Source organism: Gavialis gangeticus, unplaced genomic scaffold (genome assembly GCF_001723915.1).
Source record: "Gavialis gangeticus isolate Ggan-Ray unplaced genomic scaffold, GavGan_comp1, whole genome shotgun sequence".
Lineage (NCBI taxonomy): Eukaryota > Metazoa > Chordata > Crocodylia > Gavialidae > Gavialis > Gavialis gangeticus.
The window spans coordinates 11,273,456-11,279,044 of record NW_017729013.1 but is presented as its reverse complement, the minus strand read 5'-3'; the positions used below and the strand labels follow the sequence as shown (position 1 = coordinate 11,279,044).

The window sequence follows — 5,589 nt, the reverse complement described above, 5'->3', positions numbered from 1 at the left end:
TGGATGCTTTGCCCCAAAGTTTGGTGTCATTGGCAAACTTGGCCAGTCCGCTCCTGATTCCAATGTCCACATCATTAATGAAGATGTTGAACAATATGGGTCCAAGGACAGATCCTTGGGGGACCCCACTGGTCACAGGACACCATGATGAGTGACTGCCATCAATTACTACTCTCTGGGTCCGACCATGGAGCCAATTTCCCAGTCAGCGGATCGTCGTGGACCCAAGGCCACAACTGGCCAGTTTCGCCAAGAGGTGATCATGGGATACCAGATTGAAGGCTTTTTTGAAGTCAAGATATATGACATTCTTGGGAATTGAAAAATGACTGGCACTTCTAGGGTAACTTGACCCACAAATTACCCACAAAGCCCTTCATCATTTGGAGGGGATCAGACCCATGGGCAGCTAAGGACTCCGGAGTTGGGGAAGGCACTTGCCCCCCCCCCCCCCAGGGGCCAGTCAGCGACCAGGGGAGGCTTCCCCTACAGCCAACTGAGGCAACCTGGAAGTGCCAGCACCGCTTCTCCTTGCACCCCTACTCTCCAGCCGGCCCTCTCAGAGGGGGAGGGAGGCACCAGTGCTCCTGACTGCCCCCCGGCCATCAGGTAAGCAGGAAATGCTGGCTGTTGGGGGCACACCAGCATTCTCAGGGGGTGCACATGCACCCCCGTGCACTTCCTATGTGTTGTCACTGATCAGACATCCAGGACATAGACTATGCAAACCTTCTGATCACAGTAAGTATTTTGCATATCTCCTACAGCTTTTCCCAGAACATGCTTTGCTGTTTCAAGCCAGCACAGCAAACACAAGTGACTGCCCAATAACTGCTACAGTGGGGAACAGCAGCACAACAACTTACCTTGCCCCTGGCCCCCTGCAACCATAGAGCCCAGAACTATCTGCATTCAGGTGACTGCATCTCCCAGGGCACATACCCCTGACTGCACAGTTGGCACCACCTGGGTCATTTTTACCCTACTGTGCACTAGCAACAAGTGATGCCACCACTACTGTGCAGTAGCAATGAGCTACTGTGCTGTAGTGGCAGCATCATAGTTAATGCCTGCTGATGCTACATTGCCATAGCAATGAACTATGTCACAACAAGCTAGGGCGACGTAGCATCTCATGTAGATGCACCCCCAGTGTTGCATACGGGAATCCCATTAGTAACTCCTGTCACTGCAGTGCTCAAGATTAGCGATGAGTTAGGATAATTACGTGAGCACAAAAGCCTTGCTGTAGTTACTGCCTTCTCTTGCTTGCTTCTTAGTTATACCAGCAAAATGTCTTTTTACTGATACAAGTCATTCCAAATGGAGAACTGATATCTCGTACTGTGAAAAAACTCAGTTGACATCAGTTAACTGGCCAAGTTCACGGATGACATCAAGTTATGTGGAAGCATGGTCACACTTGAAGATAGGCTACAGATACAGGCATAACTAGACAGGCTAGCAAGTTGGGAAAATTAGAATCTCATGAAGTTCAACGTTAAGACATGTTGAAACTGCTCCACCTTGGGACAAGCAACCCCCAACACACCTACAGGCTTGGCGGCACCAAACTGGCTAGCACCATGAACGAAAGGGACCTGGAGGTAATAATAGACCACAGTATGAATATGAGCCAGCAGTAGGGCAAATAATACTCTGGTATGCATCAATTGATGCATCTCCAGCAAAATCAAAGAGGTGATTCTTCTGCTCCACTCAGCACTGGTGAGACCACAGCTGGAGTACTGCATCTAGTTCTGGGCACCACACTTTAACAAAGACATGAACAAGCTTGAGAAAGTCCAAGACACAAAATTTTGTGGTTTTCCCAGGAACTTCCATGAGTGTTTCCACAGCATCCACACTTGCCTGTCCAAAAAGCTGTGTCCACATAAGAAAGCTGGCAATCAGTTGTGGTATGATTTTTTTTCCAGGCTCCTGACCACCATAGAGATGATGACAAAAAGTATTAAGTATAGAACAAACCCAACTTGAACCTAACCCATCACAGTAAGACACATAGTCTTGCATTCAAGCCAGTGCATCCTCTGTCCTGTTGAAGCAGCACTTCTATCTGTAGCTTGTTTTATGTCCAGACTAGAATAAGGCATGAGAAATCTGGGTTCAGTTCCCTTTTCTTGTGGGACCTTGAGCAAATCAGTATGTATTTCTCTCTCCCTCATTTGCCTGTCACTTGGGAATACCAGCTCTTCTATCCCTTTCAGGGCTGCTGTAGTTACTGCAGAGATTGAGAAGCATTCACCTACTCTGTGAATAAAGGGCCAAAAGAACGACTTCAAACAGATAGCGAACAATGTACCACGCCTGGAAATGTCCATCCTCACTTTCTGGAGGAGAAAGATTCAGTGAGGCAAAAAAATAAACCATTTCATTTTTCAGAATGGGTAGGTAAGGCAGGCCGGGTAGAGAAGGGAGAGAGATGGTGACCATATAATATAGAAGATTTGTGTGGAGAGAAACCTAATGATATAAAGTGGAAAAAGCAAGGCTCTTCTTCCTCTGCTGTGTTTAAACAATGCAGTAATGATAGTGTGGGGTTTTTCTGCTTGTCAATTAGCACAGCAGCAGCTCAAGTCTGTGTTTTCTTAGGCCTGTCTCCTCCCAGCAGGCAGTGAGGGGATTTGCATAATAACGTGTCCATTTTAACTTTGGTTCATTGACTCCTGACAAGATACAATATTTTTGATTAAACAGCTTCCTGGGAAAGAATCACTGCCTTAACCCACACACCCTGTCTCTCTCTCTTTCTCTCTCTGACCCCATGCAGTCTCATTAGCGTTTCCCTCACATGCCCTCCTACTGGGTGCTAGGCTCCCATCCTTCCTCCCATTCCAAATTACATGGCAAGCTCCTCAAGGCAGGGAGCCACTCTACCTTGCATTTGTACAGCACCTAACACCATGAGGCTCTGATCCTAGCTGGGGAAATTTAGTGTTACTATGATATCCAGCACCTATCACTTTAACATCATCTTCCTGAGGGTATTCATTTCTTTCATCCTCTTCTCTTTCTGACATCTCCTGTTTCTTTTCTCTTTATCTGATCTCCCTCTATCTTGCTCTTTTCCTCAATCATTTTCTGATTCCTTCTCCCTCTCTTTATCACTCTTTAAATTCTGTGATCTCTCGGGCTCTCTGTATTGCCATCTGTGTTTTTTGCTTTCATCTTTGTTTTTCTTCTCTCTCTACTGACCAGTCAACAGAGAGACAGAGAAATAAGCTTTTGGCCAAGTTGGCTTTTTTGTATTTGTATGCATGTGTGGAATGCCAAGGTTACAGTGATAAGAATCAAATTGGTAGGTGGGTAGATAGGTAGATAGATTTTATGAACAAGACAATTATGTAGCTGGAAACAGATGAATTGATAGGCTAGACTTCAGTAGATTATTATCAGCACTACAGTGGCAAGAAATTTCATCCCAGCACTGTGGCTTATAAAGAAAACCCTACTGCTGCAATGTGGTAAACAAGATACGTGAAATATGAGATAGGGAGCACATCACAGCATGATTCAAGCAGTCCCAACACCTGTTCGAGGAATGTTCCTCCCCTCTCTGATAAGTAGCTCACAGGAAATATGAAAGAGACAAGATCTGCTTTGAACTAAGCCAATAGTACCGTACTGTGCTCAGAAAAAGTCAGTCTCTTCCATAAACACTGAAATAGCAAAGTACTTCCACATTCAGCTGTCAAATATGGGCCTCTGCCCTCAAAGAAGAGGTCCATTTGGTGGCCCATTTCCCCTTGTTGCTCCTTGCTGGATATTGTTCTCTCCAGTCTGGTTTTAAAAACAGTCTTACCATTCATGAAGTCTGCATTACTATAGTATTTGAGCATCTTACAGTCTATAATACAGTGCTATTATACATTTTTATAGGACTTGGGTGCTTAAGTGAGATCCAATTCCAACCCTCTCAAGCCCCTTAAAAACCATTAACTCAGCTACTTCCATTGTATGGTATCATCTTAGCCTTAAGATTGTCACAACAATGCACTGAGGAGGAGGAGGAAGTTCCATCTGCCTTTTGCATTAACAGTTTTTCAGGGCTGCTAGCACTTTCAAACAGGATCAGATGTAGGAGATTAATACTGCATAGGCACCCAGTAAGTGGAATAGCATCTGGCCAGAAGCTAGCGATTTGCCCAAAGTCATACAGGAAATCTGACACAGCAGAGAATGGAGCACTGTGCTTTTATGATCTAAGTGAGGTCCCAAGCCACTGCACCATCCTGCCTCCGGGCCAAGGCCATAAGATGTTACGTTCCTTGATGATTATCTCTTGAGCTGCCTGTTTCTGTGCGGGCTTGCTTATAATTTTGCTGGAAGATGTGAATACAGCATGTAAAAAAAAAAAAAAAACAGTAAAAACAAGCACAGATCATCTGGGAAACAGCTCCCAGAAGAAAGGAGTGCAATGCCAAAAGCCAACAGGTTGAACAAGCAAGTTCTCTATAAGAGGATGTGAGTTATTAGAGTATGTGAAGAATCAGAACAGGGCCACAGAGAAACCTGGAAAAAACAAAATCAGGTGGCTAGCTCCTGATCTCAGCTACAATGCTGTGCACCTACAGCAATGCATGAAGCAATGCTTCAAATTTACACTGGTACAATCAAGATCTGATCCAGAGTAACAGCATAAAGACAAGGGAAAGCTTTTGGATTCTTTCTGGTATGACTGAAACTAAAATCTAATTCAGGGTAATGTTGTGAAGCCAGTGGAGTGACTTTGGGGTAGCCTGATGAAACTGAAATCAGAATCCACCCTAAAGCCATGCAGTAAAGCCAAGGAAGTAACTCTGAATTTATGCCAAACTAGGCAAAATAAGAATCACCTCCAAAGAAATGTCACGAAGTCAATGGAGTAGCTTCACATTTACCCCAAACCAATCAGACCATGGTACTTTACATGCATTGCAATGGGTAATCAGTGCCATTTTATGAAAAGGGGAACAGAAGAAAAAAACCATGGTAGACTGTTAATTAATGTAGCTGGCAAGTTTTGAAGAATGTCTTTGAGGAAGACAGAGAGAAGGATTCCCACAGAAACCACCAACAGGAGCATGTACAAATGATTTCATACTATGTGCAGGAAGAATAGGATGCATTTTAGTCAATATTGAATAATGAAAATGACAGAATTTAGCTATGGAAGCTTTGCAAGACTGCATCACTGGAAAGTGGTTAGGAATGATTTAGAGAGTACTGGCATATTGAGCATAAGTAACTGAAGAACAAGCGATATGAAAACCTGGAAAAGGAAGTGTGAACTCTGGGAAAGAGCAATATTTCAGTTTGCTCTATACTTAATTTTAGGCAATTAGCACTCATACCAAGGAAAGCAACAGAATAACAAGCATGAACTGGAATGTCATTGTAAGCAAGAACAAAAAGACCCATTTTAGCCTCATCAGCACAAATATTACAAGGGAAAACATACCATGAAATTATTTGTACCGCATTATGTGCCACTGATATGGAAGCACAGGGCAAGAGGACCCTACAGTGTAAGCACAGTAACAAATCCCTGGATAGGTCTGAAGGAACACTGTCAAGGCATTAAATGAG

The 5,589-nt window shown here is 44.0% G+C and overlaps 1 long non-coding RNA gene across 1 annotated transcript in view; it reads left to right on the top strand.

Moving 5' to 3' along the window:
- The window catches only part of LOC109293529, a 3,279-nt gene extending 1,263 nt beyond the window's left edge, over positions 1-2,016 (top strand). The window contains exons 2-3 of the long non-coding RNA XR_002096333.1: positions 768-916; positions 1,938-2,016. This is a non-coding gene — a long non-coding RNA (uncharacterized LOC109293529). The remainder of the gene's footprint in view (positions 1-767; positions 917-1,937) is intronic.
- The last annotated feature ends 3,573 nt before the right edge of the window (positions 2,017-5,589 follow it).